The sequence below is a fragment of the Rhinatrema bivittatum genome, chromosome 2 (assembly GCF_901001135.1).
Source record: "Rhinatrema bivittatum chromosome 2, aRhiBiv1.1, whole genome shotgun sequence".
Classification (NCBI taxonomy): domain Eukaryota; kingdom Metazoa; phylum Chordata; class Amphibia; order Gymnophiona; family Rhinatrematidae; genus Rhinatrema; species Rhinatrema bivittatum.
In genome coordinates this window covers 710,718,201-710,743,758 of record NC_042616.1, presented here as the reverse complement: position 1 = coordinate 710,743,758, position 25,558 = coordinate 710,718,201, and the positions used below count along the sequence as shown (strand labels likewise).

Here is a 25,558-nt window from a genome sequence, read left to right as displayed (position 1 = left end):
CTTATGGAAAAAAGGATATGATTGGATTCCCTGAAGGAGTTCGTTTGCACCCCGCCAGTTTTTCAAATTCAGGGCTAAAGAATACATAGTATTTAAATGGATCATGGTAGTATTGTATATTGGGGAGTTAGTTTCACATATGTAAAAGGGACAACATTTCAGAAACAAAATCAAACCATTTATTCACCTTTTTATTTCTTATTTTATTTATTTATTTAAAAATAAAATTGGAAACCACATTCTACAATCTTCTGTGGGGTCTGAATGTCCCTATAACCAGCAATTGTGGTTTATGAGATATATTTATGAGACATTTTTCATCGATTTCTCATTCATTCACAGGGGCCAAATTTCCAAAGCATACGCAGATTTTTCAATTTCCTGCTATGATGGAACATATGTCAGCAAGATGTGATGAAACTCAACAGAATTAGAAGATCAGTGCTGCAAGCACATGAAGAATGTGGTCACCGCTAATGTAAGTGAGAAGAAATCTGGTCCCTGGAATTTTCTCACGAAAGATTTTTCCAGTACACTTGTTGTAACAATTCACTGATGTTTGCAGCCTAAAATATATCAGTTCTCTAATTCATTCTGTAATACTTTTAGCCCTCCTACAGTTTATAGTGGGAATATTCTGTTTTGCTCAGTTCTGATTTGGCATGGTGAATGACAGTTGGTTGGATGGACCTGTGAAAAAAACTCACAGTTCCTGATGATAGCAAGGCATTTTATTTTCTGAGATGAAGAATGTTTTCAGCATCAAGACAGATGCAGGATTTTTTTTTTTTCCTCTGTGGCAGGCGTTAGTGATAACCAAGCGTGGGTTGCTATAGATCACCAGTTGTTAGCAGTGAACTTCAACAAAATGCATAACTCTTTCAGTTTTTCCATTCTTACTGTGTAAATGTGAAAGGTACCGTAAATCTTGTTGACAATTATCTGTATCCATTGGCAGGCGGTCAGCAGTTTGAGCAGCATGGGAACAATATGTTCTGCCCACACCCCTTAATTGTTTCCATGGTCTCTCCTGTAACTTTTAGAACGCACATATTTCTTCATAAACATAATATAGTGTAATTTGACATCCCATTTAAATGTATTAGTTAGATTGCACTTTTCACTAATATTTACAGTGAGGTTGATATTCAAAGTGTTTGTCCATCTAACATGCAGAACTTTGTCTTATCCTTCTGATTATGCAACCATTGCCTTTAATGACTGTACTCTCCGTGTTGTCCATTTTGCTAGTTATTAGTTAATGCACAGTCAATCTAAAAAAAACTACCTATAATATTTTATCTTCTTCAAGACAAATCCCCAGACTGCTTATATATCTCTGAAATTTGGTTAACTAACTCAGACTCTATTTTTACTAATCAGTTATGCCCCTGGACTAGATTTGTTTTGCACCCAACAATGATAGGCATGGTGAAAGGTTACTAGCTGCTTTTAGAAAAACCTTGCAATTATTGCCTGTAGCCTCTGAGATTGCTCCTCCCTATGAATTTTTGTTTCCCGTCGATAGCAGGGCTGAATTAGCCATGCTGTCATGGGAACTGTCCATCAGGCTTCGGAGGCAGAGCTTTACCAAGCTGTTACAGAGCTTAGCTCTGTGCGGCTGCACGTGTGTTCCCGCGCAGAAATGCAGAATCTCCTTAGTCTGTCCTTTCTGCGAGCGGGAACGCAGGTGGAGCTGCTGTCTCCTCAGCCAGACCACAAAAAAAAAGAAAAAAGAAATAGTAGAGAGAGCAAAGATATCGGATCAACACCATCTCCGCCTCACACCATGATGCCCCAACTGTCGGGATTTAAGCCGTGTGCATGCGGCAAAATAATGTCCATTACTGATGGACATGAGGCCTGTTATGTTTGTTTAGGCCCTGTGTATGACCAGATGACATTGCGGCCGCATGTCACCTCGAGCGCAATGCCAAAGGGCTGCTAAAATCGAGAAACTAAAAGTTTCCCTCATGGGCTCATATGCCTCCCCCTCGGAGGCCCATTCCTCCCTGGGACTGATGCCGATGCATGCCCCCTCGCAGAAGCGAGCAGCCTCCTTGGAACCCAGCACCTCTCAGTCAAGTTGGGAAAAATCCAAAGGAAAACACCGTGATGCATCGATGCATAAAACTCAAAAATCAGAGCAAAAATCTCAATGCCACCACCGAACCTCAGAGGACTCAGTGCCTACGTCGACGCAAAGGCCCGCAGCATCCAGGATCGTCGATTCCGCCTCAACCACACCATTGATGCATGTCTGACCGACGCATCCTTCAATGCCCTTGACGCATTCGAAGAAGAGGACACCGAAGCATCCATCGATGCAGCCACCGAAGCGTCCATCGATGCAGCCACCGACACATCCATCAACGCAGGCACCGGCGCATCAGTCAAAGCACTCATCGAAGCATCCGTCAACACACTCGTCGATGCATGCATCAGCGCACCCACTGAAGAATAGGTCGCCAAAGTCAACATCGATGCAACCTATAACGGAGTATCCTTCGACGCATTCGACTCAGACCCGGCCCCCAACTTCTAAGCAGGCATCGAAAGAGTCTAATACGAAAAGCTCTAGTTCACAAATTCTAAATCCACAGGAACCAACTGGACTAGAAGAGCATACTCCGCCCTCGGGCTCAGGCACATCACTGTACATGCCCGACTCTGGCAGACCGGAGTCCCTGCTTGAGTCAGAAGAAGATTCGGTGGCAGTTTCATTGTATTCCCCCTCATCTTCATCATCCATGCAGGTCTTCTCGGACCTTTCTTCTCTTTCGAGAAGGAAATGTGCTTCTACGCAATTACAGGAACCATTGCCTAAATATCAACGAGTTCTGGAAGGCATGGGGCTACATAAACATCAACCTAGAGCCCCAGACTCTGATATACTCCTGGCGGCAGTTCCATGCCACCCCCAGCGACCCACACCACAACCCACTCAATCACAGCTACCTGACATGGCAGAACAAGCCATTGCCCAATTATCAACAGCTTTATATGGTTTCCTTGCCTCTCTGCAATTAGGCTGCACTCACTCACAACCTGTCCAAACCAGCCCTCATGTGGTATCTCCGCAATCGCCAGATCCTTTACCGGACATGTCAACAGTGATACTACTGCCTACGCCATCAAAGGTATCCTTGCTGGTATCACATAACTCACCAGAGCATACGCCTCACACTCCTATGCCCAGAACCTTTCCACAATTACCTCGACAACCAGACTCCTCACCATCGTCGCTGAGCTCCTGCACGGGGTACCCCTCTGACCCACTAGAGGGTCCACAGGAGCCTTATTCTCCACTGGAGGATCTTTCATACCTGAAATTTATAGACAAAGTTGGCTCTGCCCTCATTGTCGAAGACCACAAATTGCCAGACCGCAGATCAGAAACGATGGGAATATAAATGTTCGATCTTCCATCTGAACCAACAGCACTCTCATCACAACGGATTTTAGATGCAGTGCTTGAGAAATCCTGAGAGACACCATTCTCTATCACCCCAGTATCCATAAAACAGATCTGAAATTTCAGATGCAGCAATCTACGTTTTATTCATCTCCACAACTGCCACAAACTTCTAATGTGGTGGAATTTGCAATGCAACATGCCAAGAAAACAAGACTGCATTCCAGCACACCACCAGGTAAAGACAATAGGTATCTCGATGAATTTGGCAAAGTCTTTCCAGTCAGCGATGTTAGAAGCTCGGATTCACCAACATCAGTTCTATATCATCCAATACCTTTATGAGTCCCTACTCAAGGGACTACTACCAGATGCGGATCCCACGACTCCCCCACCACAGCCAGTTCAAGACATGGAGGAAGGCATAAGACACCTCCTCCAAACAGTTTATAAAGGTTTTGAAACGTCTTCTGTGTCAGCTATTGTGGCCAGACGTATGGCTTGGCTGCATGCTAGTGCCATAAGAGAAGACGTCCATGAGAAACTGGCCAACCTTCCTTGCTGAGGGGATAATCTGTTTGGTAACCGTCTCCAAGAAACAGTCGCTGTTAAAGTTGCAGAACATGGCAGTGGAATCTGCACACATCAAATACCTCACATGGAAGGTGGTTTTTCTCGTTACTGTAACATCAGCTCGTTGAATCAGCAAATTACAAGCACTGGTGCACTACACTCCTTACCTTCAGTTTTTCCACCACAAGACAGTGCTATGAACTCATACTTCCTTCCTCCCAAAGGTGGTCTCAGCCTTTCATATCAACCAGTCTATCTAACTCCCTATGTTCTTTCCCAAACCACATTAGGACGAACGGGAAAGATTACTACACACTCTGGACTGTAAATGGACGCTGGCCTACTAAAAGACTAGAACTCCTCACATATACCGTGCCTTCTCTTGCCACTATTTTGCACCTATTCGTTGCGTACCATATCAAAGACATCCGTTCCGGGCTATCCGTCCTATCGCCCGGCTCCCTATCTGCAGCCACCTCGACAGCCGTCACAACAGCATCAGCAACATCGAGGTAGGTCACGGTCGCAGTGACAACAGGGCCAAAAACCCTCCACCAGCTCAAAAGCCCCACCATCTTTTTAACTCCAGCAAGGCCACCACCCCCCATGGCTGTGGAAGGAAGAGTAACGGCCTTCAGTCGAGCCTGATCCCAGATCACAACAGCTCGCTGGGTTTAGAAATAATCCACCAGGGCTATCAACTAAACTTCACGTCCAGACCCCCTCTACCAAATCTCGTTCTGTTCAAGAGAGTGGGAACCAACTATCTTCAACTAGCTGAAGAAATGTCAGCTCTTCAACATCAACAGGCAATTCGTGTCCTACCCCCACAGTTCCAGAATATGGGATTTTACTACCCCTACTTCTTAATCCCCAAAAAATCAAGGGGTCTATGCCTGATTTTGGACCTACGCGAGTTGAACAAACATCTGGTCCAGGAAAAATTCAAAATGGTCTCCTTGAAAATAATTCTTCCCCTTCTTCAACCCAACGTTTGGATGTGCTCGCTGGACTTGAAAGATGCCTACACACATATTCCAATGCACACTTCTTCATGGCCGTACCTCTATTTCCAATATAGGGGGCATCATTACCAATACAAGTTTCTCCCCTTTGGCCTATCGGCCACCCCCTGAGTATTCACAAAGTGCATGGAAGTGGTGGTGGCCCACCTTCGACAACTGGGGATCCAGTTATTCCCGTACCTGGATGATTGGCTCTTAGTAGCCTCGGATCTGGAAAGTCTTCAATCCCACCTTCTAAAGACCATCTCCTGTCTTCATAACTACTAAAAGTCAAACTTCCAACCCTCCCGAATACTTCAGTTCATAGGAGCTCAGTTGGACACGACCAGAAACAGAGCCTTCCTTCCCAAGGAACGACGATTAATACTACAGAGCCTAACAAGAGATCTACGTTCCACAACAAGGCCAATGGCCCGCCAGATTCTGACAGTTTTGGGTCATATGGCAGCATCCATTCATGTGGTCCCAAACACCCGTCTTCACATACACCGACTACAATGGGGCCTAAAACGTCAATTGTCACAACACTCTCAACCGTTATCTCGGACAGTCTCCTTGACACCAGACATGATCCTAGACCTGGACTGGTGGCTAAACCCGCATGTGCTTCTCAAGGGAGCACTATTCAATGTACCACCTCACAATGTGGTTCTAACAATAGACGCTTCCCACAAAGGATGGGGAGCCTATCTCGACCACCTACAAACGCAGGGCCTATGGTCCCCTCTGGAACAGTCGTATCAGATCAATCTTCTCGAACTGAGAGCCATTCGATATGCCTTCAAGACCTTTGTCTCAAACTTACAGGGGAAGCATGTCATGATATACACAAACAACCAAGTGGCCATGTTCTATATCAACAAACAAGGAGGGTCAGGTTCATGGATCCTCTGCAGGGAAGCACTCCTCATCTTGCATTGGGTGACTCGTCATGCAATCCACCTTCAAGCGACATACCTTCCGGGAATAGCCAACAGCTGGGTGAACAGGTTAAGTCATATATTTTATCCCCTAGAGTGGTCATTAAACCAGCAGGTGGCCGACGACATTTTCACTCGATGGGGAATACCGACCATAGACCTCTTCGCCACAGAGCAGAACAGGAAGGTGCTTCATTTCTGCTCAGTATTTCCAAGTCATCTCCGCACGGCGCAGGATGCCTTTCTACTCCTGTGGTCAAAAGGACTAATGTACACATTCCCACCAATTCTGCTCATCACACGCACAACTCAGAAATGCATAGCCGAGACTGCGGACCTGATCCTCATTGCTCCAGCATGGCCCAGGCAAACTTGGTATGCTTACCTTCTCCACTTATCAGTCGACACTCCCATTCCACTGGGAGACAAGAACGGCCTCTTATCCCAGGAGCAGGGTGCCGTTCTACACCCAATGCAGAGCTCGCTCCACCTGATGGTGTGGAGATTGAACGGTCAATGCTAACAGAACAGGGAATACCACAGATGACTCAGGATATTCTACTTGCGGCCAGAAAACCCTCTACCAGAAGAACATACCAATTAAAATAGAGGTGTTATGCCTCCTGGTGTACCATCCATCACTGCAATCCCTTTGACTGTGCTCCGACAACCCTTCCGGACTATCTATTCACGCTATATACAGCTGGACTAGCGACTACTTCGATTCGAGTACACCTGAGTGCCATTGCGGCCTACCACAAACCATTCCAGGGACACCCAATATCTCATCACCCACTTATTACCAGATTCATTAGAGGCCTCTACCATCTCCAGCCCCCAATATCCAAGCCTCCAGTGGCCTGGGATTGCAACCTCGTCTTGGAGCAACTAATGCTACCTCCATTCGAGCCACTGGAATCTGCACACATCAAATACCTCACATGGAAGGTGGCTTTTCTAGTTGCTGTAACATCAGCTCATTGAATCAGCGAATTACAAGCACTGGTGCACTACACTCCTTACCTTCAGTTTTTCCACCACAAGACAGTGCTATGAACTCATACCTCCTTCCTCCCGAAGGTGGTCTCAGCCTTCCACATCAACCAGTCCATCGAACTCCCTATGTTCTTTCCCAAACCACATTAGAACGAACGGGAAAGATTACTACACACTCTGGACTGTAAACGGGCACTGGCCTACTAAAAGACTAGAACCCAGTCGAACACGAGGCCATAACAAGTTTTTCCCTCCTTTAACCCAAATGCCTCTGGCCTGTCAGTGGCAAAACGGACAATTTCCAGTTGGCTAGCGCAATGTATTCAATTCTGTTACAACAAAAGAAACATTCCACTGCACAAAAGGTCGAATGCTCATCAATTGCGAGCAGTCTCCATCTTTATTTATTTTATTTATTTAAAAACTTTTCTATACCGTTGCTAAGTTAAATACTATCGCAACAGTTTACATGTAGGCACATATTTAATGTAGGTGAAAGTGTACTATAGTACATTCTAACAGGTGCCGTCAAAGGTTCGGTTACAATAAATCATTAGTCATTTAGCGAAGTAGTTCAAGCCCAATTGTACCAAGGTACGTACACGGGTAGTTTTATCACACATAGTATTATAGTTATGCTTACTGTGTAGAGTTCATATACTAATCTACTGTAAAGTCCTGAGTGTCGGTGCCTTTCTGTCTTTTCCTGAATAATTTCTCTCTATTCTCTCGTCTCTTTGTAAAATGCTTGTTTAAAAAGCCATGTTTTTAAACTTTTCTTAAATGCCTTGAGATCACTTTGTAGTCTGATCTCTGGAGGCATTGTGTTCCAGATTATGGGTCCTGCTAGTGATAGGGCTCTTTCTCTCACTTGGGTCAGTCTTGCTGTTTTAACTGATGGAATGGTTAAGAGCGCTTTATTTGCTGATCGGAGGTTCCTGTGTGGAGTGTGTACCCATAATGCTGTGTTTAGCCAATCTGCTTTCTCATCATATATTAGTTTGTGAATGATACATAGGGTTTTGTATTTAATTCTGTGTTCAATTGGTAGCCAATGTAACTCTGCTAGGGTTTCAGTTATATGGTCCCTCCTTCTTTTTCCGGTTAGTATTCTAGCTGCTGTGTTCTGAAGTATTTGCAGTGGTCTTAATGTCGTATTAGGTAGTCCTAGCATAAGGGCATTGCAGTAGTCCATGCTGGAGAAAATTAGTGCCTGTAGTATAGTTCAGAAGTCATTTTGAGTTAGTAGTGGTTTAAGTTTTCTGAGTACCATGAGCTTTGCATAACCTTCCTTTACTTTTAGTGATATGTGTTGTTTCAGATTGATTTCAGGGTCTATAATTATTCCCGGGTTACGTACTTTTCCAGTTATTTCAATTTTCTGGTTGTCTTTGAGTATTATTGAGGTTTGACTGATTTCAGAATTTTTTCTTTCTAAGTGTAGAAATTCTGTTTTATCAATATTTATTACAAGTTCCATTTGTGTCAGTAGTTGTTTTATGATGCTTAGGTACATGTTGGCTAGGTTTAATGCTTTTTCTAAAGTGTCCTCTATGGGTCCTTTAGACATTTGCAAAGCGGCCACCTGGTCATCTCTCCATACTTTCACGTCCCATTACTGTTTAGACCAGCAAACATCTGAGGATGCCAAGCTGGGACAAGCGGTCTTGAATAATTTCACCAGATAAACAATCCAACAGGCTGTCCACAGAAACAAGGTCATGCTACAAAAAATGACAACACCAAATGCTACATAGCGTGACCGGGAGCTAGCAACTCCCATGACAGCATGGCTAATTCAGCCTTGCTATCGACGGGAAAAAGCAAGTTTGCTTACCGTAAACGGTGTTTCTGTAGATAACAGGATGAATTAGCCATGCTGACCTACCCACCTCCCTGGACAACCTTCATTATTAGAGATGTGAATTGTGTGATCGATCGTCTTAACGATCGATTTTGGCTGGGGGGGAGGGAATCTGATCGTCGCGGTTTTTGGTTTTGGTTTTTTTTTAAATCGTTTAAATCGTAAATCGGGGGAGGGCGGGAAAACTGGCACACTAAAACAACCCTAAAACCCACCCCGACCCTTTAAAATAAATCCCCCACCCTCCCGAACCCCCCCAAAATGTTTTAAATTACCTGGGGTCCAGTGGGGGGGTCCCGGTGTGATCTTCCACTCTCAGGCCACGGCTGCGTTAATAGAAATGGTGCCGGCGCTACCTTTGCCCTGTCATATGACAGTGGAAGATCACACCAGGACCCCCCCACTGGACCCCAGGTAATTTAAAACATTTTTAAATTACAACTCCCCTCCCCCTCCCCCGATTTACGATTTTTGACGATGTTTTGTAATTTAAAACATTTTTAAATTACAACTCCCCTCCCCCCTCCCCCGATTTACGATTTTTGACGATAAATCGGGGGAATTCCTATTGTATCGCGCCTCTAACGATTTTTGACGATTTAAAATATATCGGACGATATTTTAAATCGTCAAAAACGATTCACATCCCTATTCATTATTGCTATGATACAGACTGAGGAGATTCTGCCTTCCTGCGCGGGAACACATGCGCAGCCGCACAGAAGTAAGCTGTGTAACAGCTTGGTAAAGCTCCGCATCCAAAGCCTGATGGACAGGTTCCATGACAGCATGGCTAATTCATTCTGCTATCTACGGAAACACCATTTACAGTAAGCAAACTTGCTTTTATTGACCTCTTCAATTATTACTCTGTGTTTAGTATTTTGTTCATCTGGTTTATTAACATATTATTTTTCTCCATTGGTTGAATTTCTAATTAGCACAAACATGAAAGAGTCAACAGTTGTAATGGGGGACTTTATTCTGCATGTCGATCTACCAGCTGCTTTTACCACCTTGAATGGCCCACCTGGACACCATATCTGCCCTAGGCTGGAAACAGATTATACAGCATTCTACTCATAAACTAGGTTATATATTAGCTTTAATATTTCTTTTTTTTTAAATTTAAAGTTTTTTATTGCATTTTATAATAAGTATACAAACAATTTCCTTATCAAACCAAACTGTCCCTCCCCCCCACCCCCCCATGCTTTAATATTTCTTAATCCTTCCTATTTTCTTTATGGATCTTGGGATACTGTAATTAAAAATATTCCCTGATCTGACCACTTTCTTTTATCATTAAGTTTCAAACTACCTCCCAATAGTGTAAATGCCCATTCTGAGCCTTAACTATCCATTGCTGAGATCATATTAACCTGCCAATTAAGAACTTGCCTTCTTCCCAACTAGCTTCCCTCTCCACTACTAACATATATCTAGCAGTGAATGATTGGGACCTCACCCTTTAGATAACTTTAGATAAACTAGCTCCCCAAAGGCATTTCCACTATCACCATCCAAAATCTGTGCCATGGTTTATATCAACCTTGGTGCGTGGCTGGATAACAAGCTGCCTGCAGGATCGTCGGATGGCTCCAAGCTGCACCTGGAATCATAATAACGTAAGGAACATAAGACATAGTGTCACAGCAAGGGTCCATAAGGTGTTTTCTAACAGTTAGACCAACCACATCCTCAGCTTACAAAAGAACAGTTGCAAACAGACCCGGAACTAAAGGACTGTAGAATTATTTAAAGATGCAAAATTAATGAACGTTCAACTATAAACCGTTGATGTAACCAACGTCCAACCCTAGGGTATCCTAATGGCCCAAAAATTGGATATGAATTCAACAGATTTCAATGAAAATTTAAAATGAAAGAGTCATTTCCTAACCTCTGCCTGCTCGAGCAGTCTGCATGATCTTCCGGTCTTCCTCTGTTGTTGGCAGGGTTATTTGCTATTGCCCATGTAGTTGCCTTAATTCTTGCTCGCAGATGCAAGAAAAAACAGTCAACATGACAAGGAAATAAACAATATCCATTACTGAAACAGAAAACACCATAAACCGGCAGCTATCAGCACAATAACGCCAGTGTAAAGCAGGCGCAAAATTTCGATCCCTAAAAAACTCGCTAAAGACGCACAAAATTTCACTTAGCCTTGATATATATAGCGAGGCTCATCCCCCAGTTCCTCGCCTTGGGAAACGGGTTGTCTCATCATTGAGAAGCTAGTTGCCGTCCTGTGTTCCTGCATTCCTTGTTCCTTGCCTGTTCCAGTGTTCCTGTTCCAGTACTTGTTCCTGTGTTTCTGCATTCCTGTGTTCCCATGGTCCTTCTGTGCTCCAGCATCTGTTCCTGTTCCTGCTCCGCTTCCCAGTTAGTACCTTCAGACTGATACTCGGTACTGACCTCGGTTTGCCTCTGATTACATTTAGACTGACTCACGGTATTGACCTCTGCTTGACTTTGACCATGTTTTGACCGCTGCCTGGAACTGACCTCTGCTTGCCTCTGACCACATTTGGACTGCTGCCTGGAACTGATCTCTGCTTGCTTCTGACCACGTTGGACCGTTACCTGGAACTGACCTCTGCTTGCTACTGACCCAGCTTGGATTGATACCTGGAACTGACCTTTGCTTTGGCTGACCACCCTCAGACGGATACCCTAGCTTTGACCCTTGCACTCCACTCGGACACTCTCTTTGCCTTTCCCTTGACCACCAGGTCTGCCTGCTTTGACGCTAACCGCAGCCTTCTCCAAGCTAGACCACTAGGCATTGCCTATCCTGTCCGGAGGACCTTCGGTTCCTGTTACCTTCCAGTGGTCTCCGGAACACTCTGTTCTGGTCTAGCTCACCTATTCTCCATTAGCCATGCACCCTTGCTCATGGTGGGCACACCTCTCCGCTACCTCTCCGGGAGACCCTTTGAGGCCCACCTAAGCCCAGGCAGTCCGGGTAACCAAGGGCCCAACCTGCGGAAACCCCGGACTGTTATTGGTGAAGCTCCAGCTTGCCTCTGTCTCCTCGTGTGCTCTTCCTCCTGGCAGCAGGCGCCCTCTGGGACCTCCTTGAGGGCCGTACCAGTCCTGCGCCAGGCCAAGGGTCCACTTCCAGCGCAACAGCTATGCTCAGAAACAGCACTCAGATTGCTATCTACAAAAATAACATTGTTCCAGGTATGTGAAAATATGTCATTTGCACTTATAGCAGGTGGTAGTAACCTTAGCTAACCAAGGCTTTACAGTGAAGCAGCAGTACTCTGGCGTTATCTGCTGTATCTTCATCTGGTCCTAATAGCTAACTGCAATACATTTCCTGGTAGCAGAAGCAGGGCCCTTCTTTATGTAGTGGATCCCCTGTTTTGGTGCTTTATCCTCAACTAGGGGTGCTACGGGTCTGGGTTCAGGTCTGGACAGGAAGGAATATTTCTCTTCTGTGGCCCCTTGTGCTGTCAATCACTAGCTCAGTCACCACATCAAACTCTAGATCAAATGGTTCAGGAGGTGCCAGACAGTGAAAAATAAGAGCAGGCAAGCCAAAATTAACACCACAGGAAGAAACCAGGAATCACAAAAGTGCCCATCCATCTAGAAAGTCCACACTGGAATACACACAAAGAAAACACTGGAGTCTGTTGTTGATGTTCAAAGAAAATATAGTTTTTACTGTTACTTAAAGAAGAATATCCAGGTCAATATGACAAAAATAAGGATCAACAAACATCCAATGATCAATAAAAACCAAATGATTTCTCTGACCATCCTTCTTCTATTCACTCCCCTTCCCACTCTTGCACCTTCATGCTGATTGAAAATATCCTTAGCAATAAGAGTGGGATAACTAGGGGGTAGTTCCAGTTCTGTCTTCTAAAAAATCTCTTCATCAGGACCTCTTTGCCAAATGCTTGAATTGCCTTCTGTGAGATCTCGTGAAATCTCCAGCTCTCCAATCCGTTTCCTATTGAAACCCAGGGAAGGTTTTAGCCCCTAACTCATTATCTAGCTCTCTCAGATTCATTCTCCAATTCACCAACCCTACTCCTCGCCCACTGAAGAGCGGGTATGCTCCATGGGTCTTTATACCCCAAAAAGCCTATCCCCCAAAAAGGTGGAGTTATAGCACTGGAGGGAATCAAAATCATCAAAACCCCTCCTACTGCCCCTAGAAAGAAAAATTCACATAGGGATAATGTTAGTGACTGGAGTAACCTCGACACATTTAGTCACCATGTCAAATGCGTTAAGCAAGGCACAATAAATTTCTTCCATATTTTCTTTTGACCTGATTTTTGCTTAACTCTATGCTAGCCTGCTGAAGGCAATGCAGAATTTCTAGTAGAAAAAGTATAAACCTTCAAAGCACTTTCTCTTCACTGGGGTTCAGAGAGAGATGAAATCCCCCACGCTAATTGGCCCAAAATGAAAGGAATGGTTAGTACTAGAGATTTTAGGCTACAGCTAACATGAATCTTAACAGGTTAATATTCAGCAAGCCAGCCGACTGCAAAGTTATATAGATAACATTTTCCTGAATAAGGTTAGCCAAATATTCAGTGGGACAAATCTCCTGGTGAATATACCTTGTTAAAGTTACACAGATACAGCTGGGTAACTTTCTCCTTGGCCAGCTGACTGAATATTGGCTTTAAAAAAAACAAACAAACATTAGTGCATAGCAGCTGTGATCTCTTTCCATTTCTCCCCTAATTCTCAGAAGAAAAATATGTAATGGTGGAGGGGGGGCCTCCTCCTGATCCCCTGAAATATATAAAATGCTCCAGGTAGCCACCCCCTCCATCTCCCCAAATCCATATCCTTCCCACTGCTAACCTCAACTCCCAAAATTGCAGCATAAGCCAGTGAGAGAAGGATATTCTGTCTCCTGCTGGCTTGAATAGTAAATGCTGGAAGGGTGAGAGCTATGCAGACCTTTAATATTTATTTATTTATTCACTTCACTGGACTCTGATTGGACCCTTCACTGACCATACAAGCCAGTGAGAAAAGGAAAAGTTCTCTCCTCCTGATGGCTTTGGGAATAAAGGGGGAGGGATAGGAGGTTTGTGATGGAGTGGATGTGGATTTGGGAAATGGGGGGGGGGCTGCCCGCCTGGAACATTAAAAATATTTCAGGGGATCGGGAGGGATAGGGGTACTGCTGCGATTACTCAACCACTTGTGTTGTGGCTTCATTTATTTTTCTATTATCCAATATCCAGCTATCTTTAGGGAGGTTTTTTACTGCCAACCAAAGTTAGCCTGATAACTCTACCATGCTAGCGCTGATATTCAGCCCCCATTCTGCCCCTTTTTTTATCCAAGTTTTAGCTAGGTAATGACTTACCCAGATAAACTAAGATGTTCAGCAGCATGTGGATGTTTAATAGTGGAAGTTTGTCCAGTTAAAGTCATGAACTTAGCTGGACAAACCCTTTTGAATATAGACCTCTACATTTTTTTCTTGTATTACTATCCACATTAATTCTGAGGCCATAGTATTAATGGGAAGTATTACCGTGTAACTGGTAAAATCTTGTGCATATTACATAAAGGCCCAATTTAATGTGCATAGAAAAATGTTACCAAGGTGCACAGTGTAATTTTTTAACCCTGAATTTTCTTGCAGAGGCTCCTTAGACTTTGAAAACAATGTAAACTCCAAATACACAAAAACTCAGATGTGCACCATAATATTATTTTTGAACATGAATATTTTATTTGAAAGAAAAATTCCTTCTCCAAACACATCAAGCCAAAATATATTCAGACCTCTATGAAATTTCACAGAATCAAGTCCCTTCAGAAGTTTATAGCAGCTCTATCATTAAGCAATTTTGTCAGTTTGTAATAATATTAGTCATACAGCTGTCCAGAATCAATATGCAGCAGTTATTCAGTAGTAGTATTACAGCATGCCAAGAAATGAAAAGGCTGGAAAATGTGATATATAGCACATATCTACTGATGAGTGATGATGACGCTGAATAAACATGCTAATGAGTGTTGGGATTTTCTAAGACTCTCTGCAGTCTTCCACGCTGTGGGTTAGAAAAGTATGCTTGGATGTCCTTGGGTACTTTTTCAACTAGTGTCAAATGTTGTTGTATGCCAATGAAGGGATCCCCTGTACTTCATCAAAATAGTCACAATTTTCATAGAAGCCAATAATCAGTAGGCCGTTTAGTGGACAAGTTAGCCGGGTAACTTGTCCCGAATATTCAGCGGGATACACGTCCCATGAATATATTCTTGTTGAAAGTTATCCGGCTATATATAGCCAGATAACTTTAACCCTAACCGAGCATTGATTGAATATTGATATCTTCACAGATATCCAGGTAAATAGCGCATCTTTGGAAAAAAAAAAAAAAAACGAAGTCGTGGGCCTCCCGACCCCACCACCACCACATGTATCTCCCCCTTCCCCCTCGGATGTCCCAGGTTTAAAGAACTGAGCCAACTTTTTGGGGCATCCGAGGGGGAAGGGGGAGATACATGTGGTGGTGGTGGGGTGGGCATGGGGCCGGGAGGCCCACGACTTACTTTATATTTTCCTAAGATGAGCTGCTTTCCTGGAAACTACTGAAGATATCCGGCTAAGTAGCGAGTTATCTGGCCACATGAAGCTGGCTAACTTTAGGCCTGCTCTGAAGCCTGCCTAAATGGCTTTTGAATATGGACCTCATAATGTTTTGTACAACCTGGATCTTATATTCCGAGTAATTGCTGACTTTGTGCCTAAAATTCATGACAGTGCAGAGATATTATGGAGCTGAACACCATCTGAACAGGTGTATTGGGGAAGAAAAACTGCTGGGTATGAAACAGAGCAGCTTAACTACAATTTTAAAACAAGCAGTAAAACTGTTGCACATTTGAATGGATTTAAGGTGGGAGTAATGCTCCTACTTCCCTTACCCCCTTCCCTGTGCTAATGATCCTTCTCTCCTCCCCTGGCCCCTCCCATTCCAAAAGTGATGCCTCTTCTCTTCCTCCCAGTCCTCCCAATCCTTGGCAGTGATGCTCCTCATCCCTTCCCCACCCCATCCCAACAGTGACATTCATAGGGAAATTCCTCTATTTCTCCCTTACTCCCCTCCCCAGTGGCAATTCCTACTCGTTTGCAGTGATACTGTCCTCTGCAACATTCCTCATGTACCTTATTTTAATTTTCAAATTTTTATATCACCTTTACCATCCTACAATTAATCAAAGTGGTTTACAATAAAGGCGTCAAACAAGCATTAGGGAGGGCAATTTTCAAAGGGACTTCTGTGGGCATGGGGAGAAGCGTTCCAGGTGGTGAATTCTGGGAGAGACTGGAACTAGCTTGTATGTAATGCCCCCATGCTCAATTACCTTGTCGGGGGTTGCAGGGGTTCCTGGGTCCGGGAGCAACCTAGTAGGAGCCCCCCTTAGGCAGATTCTGTTGGTTCTTGTGTGCTGGCACCTGGTGCCTCCACCTAGGGATAGAGGTATTAGTGGGTAGAGATTTCCCTCTCTTCATCCCAAAAAAATCTGATAAGAAACAGATGGGACTGTAAGTGGGCTGGCAGTATTTATTTACAAGTGTTTTTGGTACTTCCAAAGTGTGGAGGGAAATTGCAAAATATGTACAAGTTTTATTAGATTATATAAATGTAACACCGGTGATTGGCACAGCCTAGTGAGCGAACCCAGTGATTGGCGCAGCCTAGCGAGCAAACCCAGTAGGCCCACTCCATCAGCTGGCAGACTCACCTTGTAGTGAGATAGACTGGAGCATCGCCTATACCAGCCACCTTGCTCACAGTTTGAGCCCTTGGGTTCTGGGTCCCTAGGGCAGTGGCGAGAACTAAAGTCCAATATCCGGAGGAGGTCAGGGAAGGCAGCAGACAAGAAGAATCAGGTCAGGGCAGGTAGCAGACAAGGATGTGTTGCAGAAGTGGACCCTTTGGCTGAGGTGGAGTTGATACAACCTGCAGGGAGGAGCCCTTCAGGTCCTTACCATTGGCAGATAAAGCTGACTGGAGCAGAGGTTCAACTGGAGCTTGTTGTGTTTGAGGCATTGTGGACCCTTGGTCACAGTGGAGATGACTCCGCCCACAGGGAGGAGCCCCTTGGGGAACCTACTGCGATAGGCTGACACAGTTAGCAGACACAGAATGGATAGAGTCTTTATTGTACTGCTGTGATGAGATGGTAATGCAGGAAGGTAAGGCACTGATCCACGAGGTGCCAATAAGCTCAACAGGCTCAGAAGTATAGTCTCACCCAGATGTTCACGATAGGCAGGAGCCCGCAGTGCGGGTAATGCCGCGGCTGGTGGGTGGAGTTGGAGCGCCGGTTTATAGAGGTACTCACAGAGTGAAGGCGTCTTCCTGATGGTAGAATAATAAGACCGAAGGTCCATGGTGCAGGATGTGAAGTAGATAGGCCCTCGAGGAGCGAGTACCCAATGGTCCAATATCCTGGAATGAATAAGAGAAAAGACCCCCGAGGAGCAGTTGTCTAGGTTAGTGAAGACCCTGAAGGGAAGTTGGAAGTGAGAGACCCCCGAGGAGCGGGTGTCTAGAGCTTCTGCTGCAGCGAGGCCCTTAGCGAAGGAGGCGTCTAAGCTGGCAGCTTAGAGCAGGCAGAGTAGCGAAGCGAAGTCTTTGCTAACTCAGTTTGGTAGCGGAAACAGAAGCTAGTTATTCCCAGAGGAACTGACGTCATGCGGTGGGGCCGCCCCCGAGGTTCCCGCCATGACGTGTACTTGAGCGTCAGAGCTGTGCGCGCGTGCGCCCTAGGAGGCCACGGGAGTGAGCATAGCGGATGGGGACGCCCATGCTGATCTGAGAACGCCGAGGCCGCAGCACTCGGCACCAGAGACAACCATCTTGCCCAAAGAGAGGGAAAGGGGAGCAAAAGAGGTAAGGCAGAGCGGTCGCAGCCGTCTGCGACCGACGGACGCAACAGAGCTTCACTAATACCAGCCCTCATTCCCCTTAGGTTAAGCCCTCGGGTGCCAGGGCGGCTATGGATGTGAAGATCCATCACGGGAAGGCTTTATAGTCTAGCCCAGAGAAAGCAGAGTCAGGAGAAGCAGAGTTTGGGACAGGCAGCAGGCAAACGGAGACAGGTAAGGGCTGTGATCAGAGACAGGCGGAGTTCACGCAATGACGTGTTTCAGGCAGAGGTCAGGGCAGGCAGAGTTCAATCAGTAATGGTAAGTAGGCAGTGTTCAGAGACAGGTGGAGGTTAAGCAGTGTCGAGGTCAAGGTTAAGCAGTGTCGAGGTTCTTGTGGCGTGGTTTGGCCTCTGTTGGAAACAGGATGCTGGGCTTGAGTGAAAAAGAATTGTCTTTGATTAGTATTAAATGTGCTACTTGCTAACTTTATGGAGTGCCCCCTAGTCCTTCTATTATCTGAAAGTGTAAATAACCGATTCACATCTACTCATTCAAGACCTCTCATGATTTTAAACACCTCTATCATATCCCCCCTCAGCCGTCTCTTCTCCAAGCTAAACAGCCCTAACCTCTTTAGCCTTTCCTCATAGGGGAGTTGTTCCATCCCCTTTATCATTTTGGTTGCCCTTCTCTGTACCTTCTCCAGTGCAATTATATCTTTTTTGAGATGCAGTGACAAGAACTGTACACACAGTACTCAAGGTGCAGCCTCACCATGGTGTGATACAGAAGCATTATGACATTTTCTATTTTATTCACCATTCCCTTCCTAATAATCCCTAACATTCTGTTTGCTTCTTTGACTGCTGCAGCACACTGAGCTGATGATTTCAATATATTGTCCAGTGCCACTATGATGCTTAGATCTTTTTCCTGGGTGGTAGCTCCTAATATAGAACCTAATATCATTATCGTGAAACTACTGCATGAGTTATTGTTCCCTATATGCAACACCTTGCACTTGTCCACATTAAATTTCATTTTCCATTTGGATGCCCAATTTTCCAGTCTTGTAAGATCCTCCTGCAATTTATCACAATCCGCTTATGATTTAACAACTCTGAATACTTTTCTATCATCTGCAAATTTGATAACCTCACTCCTTTCCAGATCATTTATAAATATATTGCAAAGCACTGGTCCAAGTACAGATCCCTGAGGCATTCCACTGTTTACCTTTTTCCACTGAGAAAATTGACCATTTAATCCTACTCTCTGTTTCCTGTCTTTTAACCAGTTTGTAATCCACGAAAGGACATCACCTCTATCCCATGACTTTTTAGTTTTCTTAGAAGCCTCTCATGAGGACATTGTCAAATGCCTTCTGAAAGTCCAAATATACCTCATCTACCGGTTCACCTTTATCCACATGTTTATTAACCCCTTCAAAAAAATGAAGCAGATTTGTAAGGCAAGACTTCCCTTGGGTAAATCCATGTTGACTGTATTCCATTAAACCATGTCTTTCTATATGCTCTGTGATTTTTCCCAGCACTGCTAAATAGCTACATAAGTTGTTATTTATCTGACTATGTGGCAGCGGCAGCTGCCACCTCTTGTGGAGGTAGTTCTACCATCCCTGCATTAAAATGTGCATTCATCCTGTGCCAAATGCACATTTTATAGTTTTTACACATTTTTAACTCCTGATGCATTAGCATATCATTAGCTTAATGCAACAGGAGTAAAAAAAAATTGGAAACCAGTGAACAGTTTTTTAAATGCTTAGATTATTGCATTGGCCCCATTATGTGCATGCATGATCTTGTGTGCACTTACCGGGAGGCTGGCTGCAGCAGCATGGAGGCTGGATCCAGTGGCATTTCTGCTGCGTGAGAGCGGGTGAGTACCATGAATCCTAACAACAAATATATATATTTCTACAAGGTAACAAACAGCACATTTATCTACTTAGGAGTACAAGTCCGCAAAAAGGTATCACCGTATAGAAAAGAAAGAACCTTTTACATTCCACTTGATCCAGTACAGTTCCCTCCCCCTTCTTTCTTTCCCACTATACCCAACGACTCACCCATGTTAAGAAATACAACTAGGTGGTGGGTAATACCAATCATAAGTAGAGGACCGTTGTGTTCAGACTGCTGCTGCCATCTCCCTTGCTCCACCTCCACTCTACTGCTGGGTCTGTTCCATTCTGAAGGACCAAATTCCATTTCTTGATTCACTAATGGGGTTCATGGACTACTGGGGGACTTGACTCCATTTCCCAATCTACCACTGGAGTCCACACCCTCCTGGGGAACCTGACTCCACCTCACTGTCTGTGGAGTACACGTCCTCCTGAGAGACCTGACTCCACCTCCCAATCCACCTCTGGGTTCCACAGCCTCCTGAAGAACCCAAGTCCACCTCCCAATCTGTTACTGGGATCTACGTGCTCTTTGGAGATCCAATTCTACCTCTGGATCAGCTGCTGGGGTTCCTTTCTTCCTTGGGGAGCCTTCTCTATCTCCCAATCAGCTACTGGAGTCCACATCTTCCTGAGGGACCTGACTCCAGCTCTGTATATCCAGCATCCTGAAACTTTCTCCTTTCATAGGAGGGGTTTCCGTTGCTAGGGTTTACAGCTCAGATAAGATCATGGCTTGTTGTTGTTCAGTGATAAGAACAAAAGAAATCGCCATGCTGTGTCAGACCAAAGGTCCATCAAGCCCAGCATCCTGTTTCCAATAGAGGCTAAACCAGCCCTCAAGAACTTGCCAAGCAATAGATGCTCATTACCAATAGTGGTCTTAGTTAAACTATCTTAGCTAGTGCAGTGAAGGATAGATGAGGGTGAAGCACCATTCGTGTACTGCCCCTCTTTTTGAGGGTGCTGGAGAGGCCATCCTACTGTACAATAGTTTATAAGCAGCTCTCTATATTTTATTTATTTATTTTAAAATATTTCTAGACTGCCCTTCTTATATTCAGGGTGGATTACAAAAGTACATTCATAATATTTCACAATATAAAATAATAAATGTCCAATTATAGCTAACATAAAATACAAACACAAAATATAAAATCAAGTAAACTGTAAAATAAGAACACAAAATATAAAATCAAATAATCTCTAAAGCAAAAAAGTCAAATTAAGACAGCTTAGTCACTGAAAGCTATCTTACAAAGGTGGGTTTTCAGGTAATTTTTAAATAATTTGGGTTCTTTCCAACTTCTACAGAGAGACTGTGGACAGTGCTTTTAATTTTTGGAAAGCAAGGTGGCAGTGAAGAGCTTTGTTTTTCATTGTATTTTCAAGCCTACTTGGAGGAACCAGGCAAATCCTGCCTGGGGATCTTAAGCAAGGTCAGGAGGGGGGTTCCTACCAGTCCATTTTCTGGCTGGCTGGAGCTTCACTCTTAATTGTTTTGGGATTTTTACATTTTTGTGATAGGAGCCTTGCGAGACCTCACTTGGACTTGGAGCATGGGGAATCCTGTGTCTGGGGTGCCTTTGTAGGGATGACCTGCCCCTCTGTACCCTCACTGAGGAAGGAGGAATGGTGGTGACCTGCAGCTGGGAGGAACTCCGGTGATCTTTGGTTTGAGGGAAATGGACTTTGGTTGTAAGATCCAGGAGTAAGAGTTTTAGCTGTCCTGTCCTTCCTGCCTTGGAACAGTGGGGGCTATCTGTTCCAAAGAAGATCCCTCCCATCGTGGGATCCATGAGATATAAAATAAAGAACTGAACAATCACCTAACTGTGAATACGAATACTTTGATAACTCTCAGGACATTCTAAAGGAGTCTTCGCTCCTGGGGAGAGAGAGGATTTCAGGCTCTCTGTGCATTAGACTGTTGCTAATTTTTGCCAGTATTGGAGGTTTTTTTTCTCATCCCAGCAAGGTTCCCACTTGGGGAACCTCACTTAGCCAAGCTTTGGAGGATGAGTGTTTCTCCATGCCCTGGTATGTTTGTCACCTGCACAGATAGAGGCAAGAGACGCTGAGGATTGAGTTAATTTGTGCCACTGAAACAAAGGTCTCAAGTGCATTTATTTGACATCCACAGCATACACACTGAAGGAAAACTATCTCTCTCCCAAGGGAAAGAAAGTATTACAAAAAGTCACCCCAGTCACTCTGGGCCCTGAAAGGAGTGTCCTTTCACCCCAACAACAAAGAATCTAGGCCCTGGGAAAGAGACTGAAAAAAAAGAGTTAGCCAGCTTGCTCCTAGCCCTGAAGAGACACTAAATACTTTTATGGCCCCATTGGTGGTTAGTGGCCACCCAAAGATGGGGTTACATTAGTAAAAATTTGTAACCTATCATTAAAATCATCCCATGTACATGAAGATTGGAAAATGGCCAATGTAACCCCTATATTTAAAAAGGGATCCACTCCTTTCCAGATCATTTATAAATATATTGAAAAGCACCAATCCAAGTACAGATCCCTGAGGCGCTTTCATGTTTTCCCTTTTCCACTGATAAAATTGACCATTTAATCGTACTCTCTGTTTCCTGTCTTTTAACCAGTTTGTAATCCATGAAAGGACACCGCCTCCTATCCCATGACTTTTACTTTTCTTAGAAGCCTCTCATGAAGTAATTTGTCAAACGCCTTCTGAAAATCCAAATACATTACATCTACTGGTTCACCTTTATCCATATGTTTATTAGCCCCTTCAAAAAAAATGAAGCAGATTTGTGAGGCAAGACCTGTCTTGGGTAAATCCATGTTGACTATGTTCCATTAAATCATGTCTTTCTATCTGATCTGTGATTTTGATCTTTAGAATAGTTTCCACTATGTTTCCTGGCACTGAAGTCAGGCTCACTGGTCTATAGTTTCCTGGATCACCCCTGGAGCCCTTTTTAAATTTTGGGGTTACATTGGCCACCCTCCAATCTTCAGGTACAATGGATGATTTTAATGATAGGTTACAAATTTTAACTAATAGATCTGAAATTTCATTTTTAGTTCCTTCAGAAACCTGGGGTGCATACCATCCAGTCCAAGTAATTTGCTACTCTTTAGTTTGTAAATCTGGCCTACTACATCTTCCAGGTTCACAGTGATTTGGTTCAGTTCATCTGACTCATCACTCTTGAAAATCATTTCCGGAACCGGTATCTCCCCAACATCCTTATTAGTAAATATAGAAGCAAAGAATGTATTTACCTTTTCTTCAATGGCCTTATGTTCTCTAAGAGCCCCTTTAACCCCTCGGTCATCTAACAGTCCAACCAACTCCCTCACATGTTTCTTGCTTTGGATATATTTTTTAAAGTTATTATTATGAGTTTTTGCCTCTATGGGCAACTTCATTTCAAATTCTCTCTTCTGAGGCAGCAAGCCACTTTTTCCACTGTTTTCTCTGGCGTTAAGTGTTTGTATGTGTTTCAGAGCATACTTAATATAAAGCTGATCTTTAATTGAGTAGGCACTTAAAAATACAGTTATGTCCTAGCTTACAGTCTACAGGATTTAAACAAAGGCACATGTGCCCCCCATTCCCTGAGGTATTGTGATTATCGGGTGCTAGGGGAGAGGGGCCACATCCTAGAAGAAATAAATCACCCAGATCTCCAGTGACTATAAAAGACACAAACCCTGATATCATACTTGGTGCTCCTCAGACCTCTTTCAAACTGCTCCAAACACCCTAGGCCACCCAAAAAAAATCTATTCCCAGAGTTTGAATGCACCTTACGTTTCCACACAACAGAAACAGTTTAGCTTTTTTATTCTTTTACTTCTGGACACAAAATGAACAGACAAAATAACTACATATATAACAGAATACTCTCACAAACACTATACCTACCTGGGTACCCAGTATATTTCAACACCAAATGTGATAATTGGGAATGTATTTAACCTAGCCAAACCCCAAAGGATGGAGAAAGTACAGAGAAGAAAAGGGGGGAAAACACTCCTTCCATTAAAGGTTTTCTTTCATCATTGGGCAATGTTCCTCAATGCCTTTGAGTATCTTTGAAACCAAAGGGAAAAAAAAGAAACTTAGCAGTTCTGTCTGGTACACCAAGATGAAATAATTTGTTGGAGGCCCCTTAAAAAGTATTGCAAAAATGGTTGCTTTTTTTTTTTTTTTGGAGGGCGATACACTGATTTTCTCAGGTGCACTGATAGGAGATGTTTTCAGTTCTGGAGTAAATTATTTGTAAATCATAACAAAAGAATGTAAAAATACTAAATGGAGGAGTCCTCCCAGTTTGTAGACATCACCTCTCATAACTTCTCACCACTCCCTGGAGACGATTATCTGGAATTCCCAGCATCCTCCTCTCATCCGATTATTATCCAGATCCCCCCCCCCCCCCCCCCCTCCCCAGTGTGTGCACAGCAGTTCTGGATTAGGGCAGCAGGGAAAATGACAGACACTTCTGTCCACAGCTCCAAAATAAAAGAATACAGGAAAATGGAGATCCACACTCCCATGCCATGCTTCTGTCTTTGAGTAGTGATGTCTAAGTTTCTCAGAGTGCTGTCCTTGGCAAATACAGTAGTAACAGATTGTTTCTCTCTCTCTCTCTCTCTCTGATCTGTCTGCATCCTGAGCTGGGGTGCTGAGCCTCTGTGCTAAACACCTCTTCAGCTCTGATATCTTTTGGTGGGGCCAGCTTGCAACTGCTCTCCAAAATCCAGGAGAATAGAGAAAAACAAACAAAGTGGAGGCTTTACTGGCTAACAAAGTCAACTGGGCTCCTATGAAAACAGAGCAAACTGTGGAGCATGCATTACACCACCAGCTGTTAAACAAGTTAACCCTGTGTGATCTGGTTTTTCTTCTGTCCTGGAGTACATACATATTTCAGTCAAACAGCACAGTGCAGTCCAAACAAATGGCTCTTACATTCAGATCGGCATGTTGCAAAAAGCACAGGCTCCTTTCTTTCCAGTCCTTGAGAAAGTAGAGCAATGGTACAGTTCAACTAGAGATTAAAGCCCCCCTATCACAAACAAGATCCCTTTCCTTAGGGACAACCAGTAGTTTAGATTCAAACACTCTCAGTCCAGTCTAGGGTTTGATTATTCAGTTATAAGTTAATCCAATACTGAAGGCATAAATACACTTACTTCCAGGTTCAAGACTTCATGGATCTCCTCTGGTTTCTCACAGCTTGACTCTCTAGCCCTCGAATTACCAGAACACCTTCCTGGAGTCCAGCATCCCTTTAGAAGTCCTGAGGAGCAATCCAGTCTTCAGGGGCATGGTTGCAGATCTTATCTACAGGCTGTACATTCCATCTTCTCAACCTGCCAGTTTGAGGCCAGTCAGAACATTTTTGCCCTTACAATGAGGTAATTTGATTATAAATGTGGGTAGGTGTTAACTTCTTGTCCTAAGTTCAAGCCAATGTCATGGCTTGAGCATGTCCTGTATGCTCCTTCTACCCTGTTCCAGATGTTGGTGAAATCAGGATAACCTTGCATGAAAATGGATAAGAAGTGTCTTAAATATTGTAAAGAGCTTGATAATGCATTAAGCACTGGAGATCAGGTGTTGGCCTAAAAATCTGAGTATATAGGATTTATTCAGCTTCTCTAAGAAGTGTTGGGCCTCTCTACTGCCTTTTTCAAATATAACATATGAATATTTTTATTCATTCAATGCAACAAATAGTTTTTTTTATTAGACATTTTTCTGTGTCCCAAATGGCTATACTTTTTGGGCAATCGACTAGATGTGACTGGAAGATTTTGATCCACTGTGAGCATCCATTATAATAAAAGTGCATTTTATTACTTTTGAAGTTTTGTTGGAGATGTTCTATTTTAAAAACACACACACACACACATTAAACCTGTTCATATGCATGTAGTTCAGTATAATTTACTATGCAATAC

At 43.8% G+C, this 25,558-nt stretch overlaps 1 long non-coding RNA gene across 2 annotated transcripts in view; it reads left to right on the top strand.

Moving 5' to 3' along the window:
- Positions 1-25,349, top strand: part of LOC115086264 — a 66,032-nt gene extending 40,683 nt beyond the window's left edge. For both annotated transcript variants that reach the window (XR_003855195.1, XR_003855194.1), the window contains 2 exons: positions 343-478; positions 24,794-25,349. This is a non-coding gene — a long non-coding RNA (uncharacterized LOC115086264). The remainder of the gene's footprint in view (positions 1-342; positions 479-24,793) is intronic.
- Positions 25,350-25,558: the final 209 nt, after the last annotated feature.